Genomic DNA, 16,556 nt, shown 5'->3' on the forward strand with positions numbered 1-16,556 from the left:
TACAGCAGCAAGCAAAGCACAGAGACCTTGGGATCCTCAGCTGTGAGATCCAACCTGGACTTGGCCGTTTCCTGGCTCTCTGACCCCAGCCAGGTTCTAATATTTCTCTACAATCAAAAATCATGGCTCTGTAAAAAAACCCACATTGCCCCGTCTGTTTGCACACCATTGTCAGCCCTCACAAGCTCATGACAGGGGGATGAGCTGGCCTGGGGGCCTGGAAGCCTCAGGCTGATGGGAAACAACTATTCCCATTACACAATAATGGAGGGTCAGAGAATAAGCAAATAGCCGGTCTTGATTTAAATATTTGATATTGACACAGACATAGAGAACAAAGCTATGGATACCAAGGGGGGAAGGAGGGGTGGGATGAATTGGGAGATTGGGATTGACACATATAGACTACTGATACTAGGTATAAAATAGGTAACTAACGAGAACCTGCTGTATAGCACAGGGAATTCTACTCAGTGCTCTGTGGTGACCTAGATGGGAAGGAAATCCAAAAAAGAGGGGATCGATGTATACATACAGCTCATTCACTTCACTGTACAGCAGAAACTAATACAACATTGTAAAGCAACTATACTCCAATAAAAATTAATTTAAAAATTAAATAAATGTTTGATACTTTGTTCATCAGGGATATTTTAGCATTAATTTTCACTTTTTAAAATGTTACATTAAAATATTTTTTGTCTTGATTTGATGCCTCTTCAATTTTGTGCCTGAGGCCAATGCCTTCACCTTTATCTCCGTCCTGCCAGGATGGTAGAATTGGAGAAAAGGAACTCTGGTAACCGAAAGGCTTTGGTTCTGACCTCAACTTTGCCATTAAAGGCGTCAAGACTTGGACTTCCTGGACCTCACCCTCACGACTTCCTCAGTCATAAAACGTAGGTGATTATATCTGTCCCATTTTCTTTGCAGGGCAGTTAGTATGATGGTCAGATGAGATAACATAGGGGAAAAAAAGAAACAACACACTTTTAAACAGCTCCATACACAAAATGAGATAATAATTAACAATCGTTTATCTTCAGGCTTGCTTTTTCAGCAGAGATTAGCAAATCCAGCTTGATCTGTGAGCTCCTACATCAGGTGGGGTGGTGACCTTCAGAAACCCCACGGCAGCTAACACATACTGAGATCTACCCGGCTTGTAGGTTCTGACCTTGGAACAGGTCTGTGCTAGCAGAGGGACCCTGACCACTGCTGTGCCTCTCCAGGACCCAGAAATAGGATGTAATCCCTATTCTCAATCCATATCCTTTACAAAGTTTTCACGACTAGTGAACTCAGTTGATGTAGTTTAGGCCTGACCAGTTTCCAGATTGTAGGCTTGTACACAGGAAATAATCATAAATTTGTATAGGCTAACACCTTCTCCATTTGTTTTTTACAATGTCATTATTTTTTGTAGAAGAATTATGTTTATGTATTTTATATATTAAGTTCTTAAAGTATGGATTGTGGAATAGTAATTAAGGTCCCTCCTGAAAAATTTTTTGTAGCATTAATTTGTTTCCTGTACAATTAGGTAATTTATTTTTGACATCTCATTAGTGTCACATCAAAAACTGCTATTCTTGTTACTTTTTTTGTGTGTTTTTGTGGTAAAAATATACAGAACATAAAATGTACCATTTTAACCATTTTAAAATGTACAATTCAGTGGCATTAAGTACATTCACTATGATGTGCAACCAACACCACTATTTATCTCCAGAACTTTTTCTTCATCTCAAACTGAAACTCTGTACCTATTAAATAATAATTCCCTATTCTTCCCTCCCCAACCCGCAGTAACCACTATTCTACTTTCAGTTCCTATGAATACACCTATTTTCAGTAAGTGGTATCCTACAGTATTTGTACTTTTGTTATGTAAACTTTTATATCCAGGGGAATTCTATCTTGTTTTGTTTTTCTCTTTGGTGGACCCTTTTCCCACCTAAGAAAAACATGGCTTCATTTATTGAGAAATTGTATAATAGGATTGCTTCTCTTTCCATATACAGCCCTAAATAGGAAGGGATAAATAGAAGTTGTCTAAAACCAGCAGAACTTTTAACCATTACAGAGGAGATCTTCCTCTGATCTGTCCAGTTAATTAGACGTCTAATAATCCTAGGTTTTCAGTGATCACTTAGTGAAGTGGGAAAGGTACGGTAGTCTTTTATTATTAACATTTTACACCGATCTGCTTAGTGAATGAATTTGGTAACTTTTGAGGTTCCTGTTAGCCTCCAGCTTCTTAGAACTTAAAGGCCATTCTTCTTGCTACTTATTTTAGTTATTTTCTTTTGCAGACGCAGTTAAGATCAGTGGTGGTAAAGAGTTTACTTTTGGAGGAGGTCTGGTTTTTGCTTGTCTGCCTTGCTTAAAATGCCCAAGGTTATTTCAAAGTTTGTGAACCATTGGGAGAACATGGTCAAACTGTATATATCTGTATCACTTAATGTAATTCTTTGCAACTCTCTCGTGTCGATTTTTTTTTCACCCTGGAAATTTGTTTTCTGTCATTTCTGCCTTTATAAGTAAGTGTGCTATACATTGGGAAGTGAAAGGATCGGTGAAATAATATGCTTTGTGATTACGGCCCAAAGTACCTGTGTCAGTTCCTCTTCCACATTCACCTTTAAAACAGAGACTACCAGCTCCAGTACAAGGCCAGCTTTGTTGCCTACCCTCCAACTCAAGAGCAAAAGGGCACTGTTCTCAGAAATATGCTCTTTGTATACATACTTGTATTCTCACTTTATCTCAGGGTATTGTCATTGTGAGATGACATGTTTGCAGTTGATTTTTTGTTAAACAACCCTTCACCTGATTTTGCTTTGGGGAAACTTTGCTGCCTCATTGGAGACCGTCCAGAGAAACCATCATAAATCTTCACCATCTGCCAACACATGAATCAAACCTAGCCACGCATTCACCCCTCCTCTGCTCTCCCCTTTGCTCAGTTGAATCTTATTATGCTTTTAATATCTGTAGGATCTGTACTGATGACACCTCTTTAATTTATATTTTTACTCTTTCTGTGGAACAGTCTAGCGAGGGGTCTATTAACTTCGTTGATCATTTCAAAGATCCAAGTCTGATTTTGTTATTTTTTTTCCATTGTTTGTCTTCTATTTTATTGATTACCACTCAGCCTTTTTGTTTTCCTCTTTCTAGGTACCTTAGGTTTACATAGCTCTTACCGTAGCAAATTTTAGTCATTAATTTTAGTCCTTCCTTCTTGTTTTACTATAATCACTATATGAGTCAGTGTTCTCCAAAGAAACAGAATTGATTCTGTTTCTTGATTCACTATATATATATATAGTGGAAGTGGAACTCCCTCTCAGTTGAATCTTGAGCAGAAAATCCAAAGACTGAGAAGAGCTGTAACTGACTCGTTCCAAAAATAATGTTCTCAGAAGAGAGTTCAGCACATTCCCAGAGCCTCCTAGTTCTTGTCTTTTGGGAATCTGGCCCTTAAGACTTCCCTTTTATCATGTGTGCTCCCTCATACTCTTCCAATAAATCCCTTTCCTGAGCTCTAAGGAGAGCAGGTTTACGTAGCTTACAACTTCCCGAGTGGGCTCTCGTGCTCATCCCCCCAATTAGACCTGGAGAACTTTGAGGGTGGGTGTTCTAGCCTTTCACCATGGTGTCCCACGGCCCCTCAGCTCCTGCTGCTTTCCTTTCCAGGCCACCATGGCAGCCCCTATCTGTGCAGGAACACTGAGAACATAACACAAATAGGTGCTAAGAACCTTGCCCTGGAGAACCTGTCATCTAAGTCAGGTGGCAGGATGGGCATGTACGAAATGATTGTGGCTCATGCAAAACAGAATATGATTAAGGATCTAAATTGGGAGCTAAATAAGAATGGCTCTGTGAGGTCCAGAGATGGGAAGATCTGAACCGGTGGGAATTGCCTGGGGGGACTTCTTAAAAAAGGGGACTTGCCCTGAGCTATGAGGACCTGGGTCAGCAGAGGCAGAGGGTAGATGCTCCTACCTGTAGGAAGCAGCGGGGCTGCCATCAGTCCCCAAATCCATGCTTTTGAAACGTCATACATTTTAAAGTTAATATGTTGGGACTTCCCTAGTGGCACAGAGGTTAAGAATCTGCCTGCCAATTCAAGGGACATGGGTTCATCCCTGGTCTGGAAAGATCCCACATGCCTCGAAGGAACTAAGCCCATGTGCCACAACTACTGAGCCACGCACTGCAACTACTGAAGCCCACACGCCTAGAGCACGTGCTCTGCAACAAGAGAAGCCATCGCACTGAGAAGCACATGCACTGCAACAAAGAGTAGCCTCCGCTCACCACAGCTACAGAAAGCCTGCAGGTAGCAACAAAGACCCAGTGCAGCCAACATATATAAATATATATTAAAGTTAATATGTTGACACAGCAGCTATTCAAGGTGGGATAAAAAGAAGCAACAATGTAAGCTAGCCTGAGACAAAGAAACAACTGCTTCCCCAGGGATCAGGAGAGCAGGCTTCATCCTGGCTCCTTTCCTCACGTCAGAACCTGGTGTCACACCTCTGGACAGGCAGAAGTACGCACCTCACCTGACCTATTGTTTTCTAGTCCCAGATTCCAAAATTGCCTGCCCCTCCCCCACCAAAATCCAACACTTGTTCACTATTACCTACCACGTTCCTAATCTCCACCAGAGATTTTCAATAAACTCATTGTTCTATCTCTCCCACTAAGCACTTCATCTGTGATGCTAATCAAGGATGATTTATTTCCATTGTCTCTATCACTCACCAATAAAGGGAAAATGCCCAAAGCATAAGGAAGGAAGAAAATAGGTACACTGTATAATCCTCAAATTAGCTAACAAATGCCTAAATTTTGTTTTTTAAAACTGGCAAACTATATCATAGATAACTAGCTTTGCTCAAAAGCTATCTAACCAAGCTACTGTGCGCAGTATATAGCATTTAAAAATTAACACAGCTGGAATTCCCTGGCAGTGCCATGCTTAGGACTCTGTGGTTCCAGTGCAGTGGGCATGGATTCCATCCCTGGTCAGGAAAGAGCTCCCACAAGCCACACTTCGAGGCCGAAAAGAAAAAGAAAGAAAAGGGAAAGAAAGAAACTGATAAAACAGGAAAATCAGTTTACATTGCCTCAGACTTAGAGGTCAGAAAGCATTATATATGACACAACTACATGTAAAGGTAAAGTTGAAGGCATGAATTCCCCAGCTCGGACAGACATGGTTTAAAACTATGAAAAAGAAGAGAAGGGCAGTATTCTAGGAGCTCTTATTTTCCAGTGTACTCAAAAGTGGGAAAAGACACAAAGTTCAAGACATAGGGGCAGGGCTGTAGGGAAGGGTGTTGCTCAGTGAGGAGACACAGAGAGGCAAGGAAAAACCTGAAGCTTAGGAGGAAAAACTGCGAGGTTGGGTAAGAATTATGGCTCTCAGCAAGCAGCAGGCAGGGAAGTTTTACTGCTTTCCTGAAATGCCACTGGGCAATGGTCTTAACCCTTTCTCCACCAGAAGCCTCCAGTCTGGTCTATTGATATAAATAAAAAATGATGGAGGAAGGGATCTCCTTTAGCACAGTGAACTTTATGCACTATAATATAAAATAAAGCTCAGGTAAGAAAGCTACTGAAAGGAGATCTTTAATCCTTCTCTCTCCTCGGTATCATTGTAGAACAATTGAGGGACTCTGATGTTCTGTTCATTTAAACATTTAGTTGTAAATACTGTGGATACAGACCAAAAGCGGTACTCTTGGGCTTGATCTACAGCTGAGTAACAACACTCTGGCCTCAAAGGAAAAAGCAGAAGAGAGCCCTGGAGACGTAAAAGCATGTTTGGTCTTGGTTTCTGAGAGCAGAGGTAAGGTTTTTAATACCTGAGAGGGAAATGAAATAGAAGTACTTGTGGGGGGCTGAGCAGATTCCCTGTAGGACTGAAACTGAGAATCAACAGCCTTGGGCGTAAGAAAAAAGGCTTTTTTTTTTTTTTAATTGAAGTGTAGTTGATTTACAGTGTTGTGTTAATTTCTGGTGTACAGCAAAGTGATTCAGTTATATTTTTTTTCTTCTTTTTTTGTTATAGGTTATTAAAGATATTGAATATAGTTCCCTGTGCTATACAGTAGGAACTTGTTGTTTATAATTTTATACATAGCAGTTTGTATCTGCTAATCCCAAATTACTAATTTATCCCTTCCCCCTTTGGTAACCATAAGTTTGCTCTCTATGTCTGTGAGGAAAAAAGTCTTTAGAAGAAGCAGGCTATCATGAAGATTCAAAAGAGTGAATATCCCAGGCTGATGAGAGTCAAAACAGTCCACAGATGAGGATGGAAGTGGATCCCTCTGGCTCTGGAAGGAGAAAAGGCCTCCATGACTGGGGAGGATGTGGGGTCACCCCACAGGCTTGGACTTGGAAGAACCTGATTCCCATATGTAACAGGGCAATTAAACATTCATGGTGCTATCTTGTGAGCATTGATTCATGCTGTCTACAAACCAGAATTACACAAATGGTGACCTGATTTTCATGACCATACTTCAAGTGGTAAATGGACTCTAGGAAGGTCATTTTCCTGGGATCAGCATGGAGGGTCAAGCAAACCAAAGTAGTATCTTTCCCTCTAAAGTTTACTTAGATGCATCAGGAAGGGCCACTTGTGACACAGTAAAACACAAAATTATACTTGTTTTTTTAATAATTGTGGTAATATACACATAACATAAGGTTTGCCATCTTAGTCACTTTTATTTTATGTTGACCACACCACGTGGCTTGCAGGATCTGAGTTCCCTGATCAGGTATTGAATGTGCTGAATTCTAACCACTGTATGCCAGGGAATTCCCGTAATCACTTTAAAATATACAGTTCATGCACTTGTTCATCAACTAAAATAACAGATTGGCTACACTCTGGATACAAGAACCCAGAGCAAAAATCCACAAAGGCATTCTAGGGAGATCCATTGGCTATGAGGAATTTATTAATATCATTTGCAAAATATACATATATATATAAACAGTTCAAGGACATTAAGCACATTCACATTGTTGTGCTATGGTGCATGTCTTTTCTTTTTTTTTTTCTTTTTTTAAAAAGAGTTCGTGAAGCACTGCAGGATTCTGTGGTTCATGTGGACATTACTGAGAACATCAGTTATGGCCATTCTAGAGTTTGGGAAATGCTTGTAAGTGGAGAGTTTTAGTTAGCAGAGGACCGGCTTTGACTCTCTTAGCGTTCCTGTTTTTCACTATGTCTGGAAGGTCTGTTATCAGCTCAGGGTTGGGCCGTGGGACGTGCCTGTGTGCAGCTCAGAGTGAGTTAGTCTGAGAGGCAGTCTGACAGAGTGGAAAGCGTGGGTCTGGAGCCAGACTGCAGGGCTTTGAATTGAAGTTGTGCAACTTACTAGTTTTAAGACCTTGAGAAGCTGCTTTACCTCCTATACCTCCGTTTTTTCTTGTTTAAAATGGAGGTAGTAGTACCACCATTATTACCTGAGTCAACACACAAAGCCCTTAGAACAGCCTGGTGTGTCTTCAGTGCTATGAGACTTGGCCATTATTATTATGGGAGGGAAGGAAGAAAAACTGAGAGGTGGAAGGTGGAACAGAGGGTGATGTTTCTGCAAGTGAGCCTTGAGAGAGATGGAGCCAAGTCAATACAAGACGGTGAAATCAAAACAGAACAAATCAAAACCAGGGTAGGAGTGATGTCCATCTATGACAGAGGAGCTATTTGTGATGCTGGGCCTGAGCCAAGTCGAGAGCCTTTCCCTTTGCTGATTTTGTTTTGTACCCTTTTGCTGCAATAAATCGTAGCCGTGAGTACAACCGTATGCTGACACCTGTGAATCCTCTTAAATTATTGAAGTCGGGAATGGTCTTGGGGACTCTCAATGCAGGGAAATCTTAAAACATCACTGTTTTAGTCGCATCGGAGGTGGACTCCTGTTAGGGGTACAGTACTAGGATGAGAGGTGAGAAAACCTGTCCGTCCTCTGATTATGTTGTCTGTTACCATAATTTCCTTGTATTTTTTCCGATTCATAATTTTCTGGAGAACTTTGGATGCTTCTGAAGCCCCAAACATGTTATTTGATGGTCATTCCTTTTCAGGCATGAAATATAAATACATTTAGTGAATGTTTAAAATTCTCTAAGTATTTCAATGTTAGCAATCATCTTTATTGACGACAACTTAAGATTACCTTGACCTTGAAATGCACTTACTGCATGAAGAAAATATTCGTAATGGAATTTATTTTTATGAAAAATGCACTAAAAGCAGCATGTACTTTAATTCGATAATCATTTTAAAAGGTATGCATTAGCTTGAAATGCTCTACGAATATTTTTCCTTGTTGTCCTTCTGTAAGATAGTCAGGAATGTGACTTCACTTTAATGAAAAAGTAAATGAGCAAAGTGAAGTGACTTCCTGTTTCTGGTACCTACACAGTGTTCAAACCAGTCAAAAGAATTCCTTTCTTGGGTTTTCAAGGACCACAGGGTAGGCTAGAATTTCCAAGGTAGCCTTGAATGGTTCAAATTACCTTTGATTTAAGCATTTTTACACCTGTGACTTACTACTTATGATTGACCATTTGCTGTTTCAAAAGCAAAATAAGCTCCCAAATAGGACTGTCATCTTTACTTTGATACTTTGAACTTTCTCTTATTAGATTCCACCAAGAAACTCTTCCCTTTCGTCTGTAGTATTATTCTGTGGAGTGACAAATTTTTTTAAATGTCTGTGTATCCAAAGGTCTTCCTGAGCAATGCTGCTGCTGCTAAACAAATGGAAATTATTCTTTCAATCTGTTAAAACAAATTCCGGCAAATTTTTAAAAAACCATTAAAATGAACCTCTCCCACTCATTCAGATGAGATTGCAGTGTAACTTTCAAAATAGCTCTTACTGAGCAAATGCTCATGAAGGTAAAGGGCAAAAAGTGTGGCTTAGTTTGAGAATGGATTCTAGAGAAACTTGAATGTTGGTTCCTTAATAGGTCTCTGAAACTTCTGAACAATCTGAGATTGTGATTCTAAGTCAGCGATTCTCAAAGTTTCTGCGGGCATTCTGAACACCTTCACATAAAAAAGAAGGTATGCCTTCAAATTATCTTGTTGAGAAACCTGTTGGCTTCTTTACAGGATAAGCATATACTTAGTGTCTGAGTTTTTATACATTATCTTTGTTGAATTATAAGAACTTCTGTTTCAATTTGCTAAGCAAAAAATGCTCTCACTTTAAAAAACATATATTTATTTATTTATTTACTTACTTGACTGCACCAAGTCTTAGTTGTGACATGCGGGATCTAGTTCCCCGACCAGGGATCAAACCCGGGCCCTCTGCATTGAGAGTGTGGAGTCTTAACCACTGGACCACCAGGGAAGTCCCAAAATGTTCTCACTTAAAATGAGAAATTGAACCAATTGCCTAGACCTTTGTCTTCATTAAAAACCAAAAAAGGAGTAACATATGCTTTCACATTGTATTCCTTTCCCAAAGCTGCTGTAGCAAAGTACTACAAACTGGGTGGCTTAACAATGGAAATTTATTCTCTTACAGTTCTGGTGGTTAGAAGCTTGAGATCAAGATGTCAGCAGGGTTGGTCTCTTCTAAGGACTGAGAGGAAGACTCTGTTCTAAGCTCTCCACTAGCTTATGGTGATTGTTGGTGAGCTTTGTGTTTCTTAGCTTGTGGAAGCATCACCCCGCTCTCTGCTATCATCTTCACATGGTGTTCTCCCTGTGTGCAATGTCTGTGTCCAGGTTCCCCCTCCCCCTTTTTTAATTAATTAATTTATTTTATTTATGTATTGGCTGCGTTGGGTCTTCGTTGCTTCACACGGGCTTTCTCCAGTTGCTGCGAGCAGGGGCTACTCTCCATTGTGGTGCACAGGCTCCTCATTGTAGTGGCTTCTCTTGTTGTGGAGCACAGGCCCTAGGCGCGTGGGCTTCAATAGTTGCGGCACATGGGCTCAGTAGTTGTGGCTCACGGGCTCTAGAGCACAGGCTCAACAGTTGTGGGGCACGGGCTTAGTTGCTCTGAGGCATGTGGAATCCTCCCAGGGCAGGGCTCGAACCCGTGTCCCCTGCATTGGCAGGCAGATTCTTCACCACTGTGCCACCTGGGAAATCCATTCCCCCTTTTTTAAGGATGCCAGTCATATTGGATTAGTGGCCCACCTGACTTCAGTATGACCTCATCTTAATGAAATACATCTGCAATGACGCTATTTCAAAATAAGGTCACATTCTGAGGTACTGGGGGTTAGGATTTCAGCATATGAATTTGAGGGGGATACAACTTATAACACATGGGAATACCAACCATAGAAACATTCTGGCAATGATTGTGCTCACAAGTGAGTACTATCAAATTCTTACAATGTATTTAGTAAAAGCTAGTGGACTGCATACTCACAGACAAGCTTTCAGGGTCATGAAAGCATGGGATGAGAGAGACCTTTAAAGGAAAAGAAGACTAGGTATGTGACATAAAGAAAGAAAGTCAATCCAGTGGGAAGATTGGTGTGAAGGTTAATTTCATATGTCAACTTGGCTGGGTTATGGTACCCAGTTGTTCAGTCAAACATGTCACTGTGAAGGTATTTTGTAGATGTGATTAACATTTACAATCAGTTGACTTTAGGTAAAGAAGGATACCCTTAATAATGCATCATCAAATCAGTTGAATCTCTTAAAAGCAAAATCTGAGGTTTCTCAGAAAAGAAGGAATTCTGCCTCAAGATTGTAACGTGGAAATCCTGCCTGAGTTTCCAGCCTGCCCTTTGGACTTCAGACTTGCCAACACCCACAATCATGTGAGCCAATTTCTTAAAATAAATCTCTCTCTCTGTACTTCACTGTGGGTACTGCTTTAATGTGTGTGAGAGAGAGAGAGAGAGAGAGAGAGAGAGTGTTTGTGTGTATGTATCCTATTGGTTCTATTTCTCAAGAACATTGACTGATATAATCATTCATTCTTAGTTGTAGCCAAGAGAACAGGATGAGTTTGAAAGAAGGATTTGAGATGAACTAATTGAGAGGCTAGAAACCAAATCTTTAGTAATTTTCCACTCTGGGTAGTTAGGGAAAGAGAGGAGAAAGATAATGGCATTTGACAACTCCAAATGATCTGCTTCCCACTTGGAAGTTGCACCAATAAGGCAAAGTCCTTAAAAGAAGGATGTCTGAGATGTTTTCTTAAGTCCACCTATCTGAGATCCAAAGATGGAATGAATTCTACACTTACCTCTACAAATAAATGCTTAGAAAATTCCCCTGTTGACAGGCTATAAGCCTCAGATGGACGTTGCCTTCCACCTCTACACAATTCTTGAAAAGATGCAATAAGGAGGTTATTCTAGCCTCAAAGGCAATGAAATGAATTATGGATGACTCAGTGGAGAGAACTGAACAAATAAAAATGTGCCTCTTCTGGGCCAAAAATAAGCTAACTATATCAAAGCTCAAAAGACAAACACTACATGAGGGGACCTATTTATTAATAACATGGAACAGGATTAATCATCTTAGTATTTAACGAGGTCTTAACATTCAGTAAGAAAAACCCCAATAGATGAATGTGCAAAGGAATCTTCTACCAGATAATTCTCAACAACAGGTTATGTAAATGGCTGGCAAACATTTGGAAAAAAAATGCCCAACCCCACTAATTCAAAGAAATGCAAACAGAAGCAAAATGAGATCACACTTCCATCTATCAAATTAGCAAATATGGGGAAAATGAAACGACCCATGGTGGTGCTGATGGGAGTCAGTAGCCTACTGGAAAACAATTTGCCAGTACCTCAAACTTTAAGTGATGCCTCTTCTGGGAATATCTACCTAGAGAAGGGTTGCATCAAAACAAAAATGTTTCACACAGCATAATTTAAAATAGCAAGAGATCAAAATGTCCAAACAAACAGGAATTGTTCATTTATCTAGCCACTGAAATATTCAGGTGCCTACTAGGCGATCATTTCCTGAGACTGCTAAACACGGGCTAGTCGTTCTAGATTAGTCTTCTTTTTAAAAGCACATAGAATTTGCGTAGATAAATAGATGTATATGATGATACCTAAACGTATACATGCTTGAACATGCTTATACTGTCACTGGAAGGCTTCCCAAGGAACTCAAGACAGAGATTGCCTTTGGAAAAGGCAAGTTGGGTGAGGAGTAGGAGGGAGAATTACTTTTCACTGTACTCTTTTGTACCATCTTGACTTTTTTCAATGTGCCCATGGATTTCGTCAGCGTTCTGAAAGTGCATGGTACGTATGTCATCTTATTTTTCACAGACATGTCTGGAGTTGTTTTCAAGGGATTTCATGGATGTCTTATCTTCCTGAATGTGCGAAGCTCTTCATGGGAAGGGACTGTTTTTTACTTCTCTGGATTCTTCTACAGAGTGCAGCACAATTGGGGCACATTCTGGGGGCTCAAAAACACCTGTTGAACAGAAAGTAATGTAATTTGGTGCTCAAAGACCCTGGGAGTAGAAGTTAAAATCAATCACTCTGGGCATTATGTTCATGCTGACTTGGATGTTTAAGACATATCATTTATCTTTTATACCACAGTTTGCTAATCTGCCAATGAGGAAAAAAAAAAAAGATAATTGATGAAATTCTTTGATGAAACTCTTTATGGAGAAATGCAAAATGCCTTTTTAATGCCTGTGTATCCACCTGTAATCTTAATAGTTGAATTAACTTAAAGATCCCTCAATATCAAGTAGGGAAACATATAGATAATCTCAAGATTTTAAGTATTACAAAAAACAAAACATTTTAATATAGGTCCATTCTGAGCGTTCGTTAAGAGATTAGGTTTGCTTTAATATACTTTGTGAGGTGCTTGTAATCTACAGCAATCCCTTTATCGTCAGTTTTTTTTTCTTTGTTTTCCTGTATATGAGAGAGAGGGAACAGTGTAGTTAGGGTTGTAAGTTACATTCACCAGTGAATTTCTCTTTCCTGCAGTTTCATGAATGAATGACGACATCATTTGAAACTGGCACCTGATTGAGTCCATCGATTCCCTTCACTAACAGCACCAGCCCCCCTCCCCCGCCCCACCACAGCCATTTACTTTCAAAATATCATTGACGGCTGAGGAAATCCACTGGAAAACTACCAAAAGGAAGTGTATTTCACTAAATGAAGTTCCTGAAATGCAGCTTTTGTTTTTCGTTTCTTTTTGCTCTGCCAGCAACTCCAGATTATGAGAAAATGCACTCTCTGCATTGCATTGGCATAAGACAGCTCAGGACTGTTCCAGAAGGTACAGCCACTATTCAATACAAAGTACAAAGCAGGGCTGGGGTGGGAGCCTGAGGAAGAGAATGAAGGAAGTTTTGAACAAAGGATCTGTTTTCATTTCTGAAATTCACAGAAGGAATTACTTTGATGTTGAGTGAAGTACAAAACAGAATTGGAGGCAGAGGTGTAAAGAAGATGTGTTAACAGGAGAGTGAGGAGGACCCAACTCACTGAAAAGTAGTGAACCAAGTTCTCCCAGCTAGTGGAAGGGGGTTTTGCACAATTCCTCAATGAAAGGAAACCCACAGGTTCACTGGGATGCACTTAGGCTAGGCGGTGGGAAATCAGAAAATTGTATTAAACTGGAGAATAAGGATTGGGATGCTGGTAACAGTGGCCTGTGTATCTAGATCCCAGCGCACCAACCAACAGGTCACCAGCTGCTAAATCACTAGCCTGAGGCCAGAAATCCGGAAAGGCAGCCCAGTAAAATCTGAAGGGTATGCCTTGTCATCAGGGAGAGGGAAGAATGTGCTGTATTTCTTGCAGTTTCTGTAGTGTTTCCCTTGGTAACAGGAAGAAGGAAGGAGGAAGAGGAGATGGAGAAGGGGGAACAAAGGAGGAAGAGAGAAGGAAAAAGACAAAAGGTGAAGAAATTCTCATTTCACAGAGAATAAGCAAGAAGGAGAGAAGGAAGAGGACGAGGGAGGAGCTAACATATATAGCTGTCATCTCAGGGGAGGGATAAATTGGGAGTTTCGGATTAACATATACATGTTACCAAGTCTAAACTCATACCACTCGCTGCACAACAGGCCAATAATCAAGAGAGAAGTTGTTGGGGCAAGGGATTATGACTTTATTCAGAAAGCCAGCAAACTGAGAAGATGATGGGCTCAGCTACCAAAGAGCCATTTTGCCTGAGTTAGAATTCAGGCTCCTTTTATACTCAAAGTGGGGGAAGTAACGTCAGACTTCCTGGTTCCTATCAGCCTCCGGAGGGGATGTGTTCATTTCTTCCACCTGCAGTCATTCACAGGTGGGCCTGCTCAGGATGTTTCCTGAGATCTAAACAAAGGTATTTTAGCTTAATGCTCATTACCTGGGAGGCAGGGTTCCCAGAGCCCGGGCCATTATGTATCATTTAAGCTTATAGACAATAACCCTTTAGTGATTAACTTGTAATAGATACAAAATATTCATCCCTGTTACATATACACTACTATATACAAAGTAGATAAACAGCAAGGATCTACTGTGTAGCACAGGGAATTATACTCAATATTTTGTAATAACCTATAAGGAAAAAGAATCTGAAAAAAGAGTATATATATATATATATATATATATATATATATGTGAATCACTTTGCTGTACACTTGACATTAACACAACATTGTAAATCCACTAATTTCAATTAAATATATATATATATCTGTCATCTCATTTCTTCCTCTCTACAATCCCAAAGCAGTATTAATTTCTCCACATTTTACAATGATGGAGGCACGAGGCCGTGCAGCCATGAAGGACAAGACTGGAGCTGGACTAGAGCCTGACTACAGTAATTCCCCTCTTTCCTGCTGCTGCATATGGAAATGTTCAACAGTCAGCAAAGGGGACATCTGTTAGCTACGGTTCGGTCAATTGGTGCCAACGTGTAAAGGGAAATCAGCATGTGGGACATTACTTGCAGAAATGTTGCTATAACGTTGCATTAAATTTCACCTTTGGGAAAGAAGCAATGAAGGGCACGGGATAGATTTTACTCCTTTACATCAATCCTGAACACACAGAAATGGAAATTACAACCAGTTACAATGACACACTAAAAGACTTGGCCTTTGAAAAAAAAGAAGTATTAGTTTGTCCTGGAAATAAAAAGCTGGAGAGAGATGTAGTATTCCATGATACAAAAATTAGATGGTAGAGACTTGATATTTTATCAACAAATCATCACCACCCTCTGCCCAAAAAGAAGAAATGGTAACACACTGTGTTTACAAATACAAAGGTGAATTGAAAACACTTAACTTTGAATTTTCTGCTCTGACTCTCTCAGAACATTGCATATCCCTTAAAATCAATGAATTGGTTTAATGGAATCTTGATTAAAAGCAGAGTTTTACGGGTTGAGTTCTTGCTTTGCTGGTGCTGATGCTATGTGAGAGCTAGAAGGAGCCAAGACAGGCTCCAAGGGCCCTCGTTTCGCAGAGGACAGTACTCTGGTCCCAAACCCTCCCAGGAACCTACTGTCATTCCAAACTCTCCTAAGACTCCCGTTTAGGCATCATTCTCTCAGTCCTGAAAACTACTGTGTCCTCACTCCAGGGAAGGGCAGTCAGGGAGGCAGTTGCAGTCACCTTTGGACCATAGCTGCGTCTAAGAGCCCTAAATTCCAGCTTCAAGCTCCAGACCGCATCCTTGTCTCTGCCTCTTTCCCAGCTCTTGTCTCTGTGTCTTCTTAAAAGTGAAAAATACGATGTCCTCTTAACTGGCTAAGGTAGAAACGAGACGAAACTACCACCATAACGCAAATGAACTGATTATCATTTATTAATTATCTTTTAATTGTGGTAAAATACATATAACATAAAATTTACTGTCTTTTTTAATATATATTTGCCCTTTTTTATTTTTTATTTAAAAAAATTTTTTTTTGGTATGCAGGATCTTAGTTCCCTGACCAGGGATCAAACCTGTTCCCCCTGCAGTAGAAGCGGAGAGTCTTAAACACTGAACTGCCAGGGAAGTCCCGAATTTACCATCTTTTTTTTTTTTCCCTGATCTTTATTGGAGTATAATAGCTTTACACTGTTGTGCCAGTTTCCGCTGTACAACAAAGCGAGACCAGCTGTATTTATACAAATATCCCCATATCCTCCCCCTTTTGAGCCTCCCTCCCGAGCATGCCTCCCACCCTCCCTATCCCACCCCTCTAGGTCATCAGCAATCATTGAGTTGATCTCCCTGTGTTAGGCGGTTGCTTCCCACTAGCCATCTATTTTACACCAAATTAACCATCTTAACCATCTTATAATGTACAGTTCAGTGCAACCATCATCACCATCCATCTTCAGAACATCTTGCAAACATGAAACTCTGCACCTTTAAACAATAACTCCCCTTTCCCTACAGCCCCTGGCAACCGCTATCTTACTTTCTGATTTTATGAATTTGGCTACTCTAGATACCTCATCTAAGTGGAATTATGCGGTATTTGTCCTTTTGTGACTATTTCACTTAGCATAATGTCCTCGAGGTCC

The 16,556-nt window shown here is 40.3% G+C and overlaps 1 long non-coding RNA gene across 1 annotated transcript; it reads left to right on the forward strand.

Annotated features, from left to right (window-relative positions):
* Positions 1–7,831: 7,831 nt before the first annotated feature.
* Positions 7,832–13,196, forward strand: LOC130846679 (uncharacterized). The gene is made up of 4 exons (XR_009051606.1): positions 7,832–7,988; positions 9,585–9,692; positions 10,726–10,842; positions 13,012–13,196. It is a non-coding gene; the product is annotated as an uncharacterized LOC130846679 (long non-coding RNA).
* The last annotated feature ends 3,360 nt before the right edge of the window (positions 13,197–16,556 follow it).

This window comes from Hippopotamus amphibius, chromosome 2 (genome assembly GCF_030028045.1).
Source record: "Hippopotamus amphibius kiboko isolate mHipAmp2 chromosome 2, mHipAmp2.hap2, whole genome shotgun sequence".
Classification (NCBI taxonomy): domain Eukaryota; kingdom Metazoa; phylum Chordata; class Mammalia; order Artiodactyla; family Hippopotamidae; genus Hippopotamus; species Hippopotamus amphibius.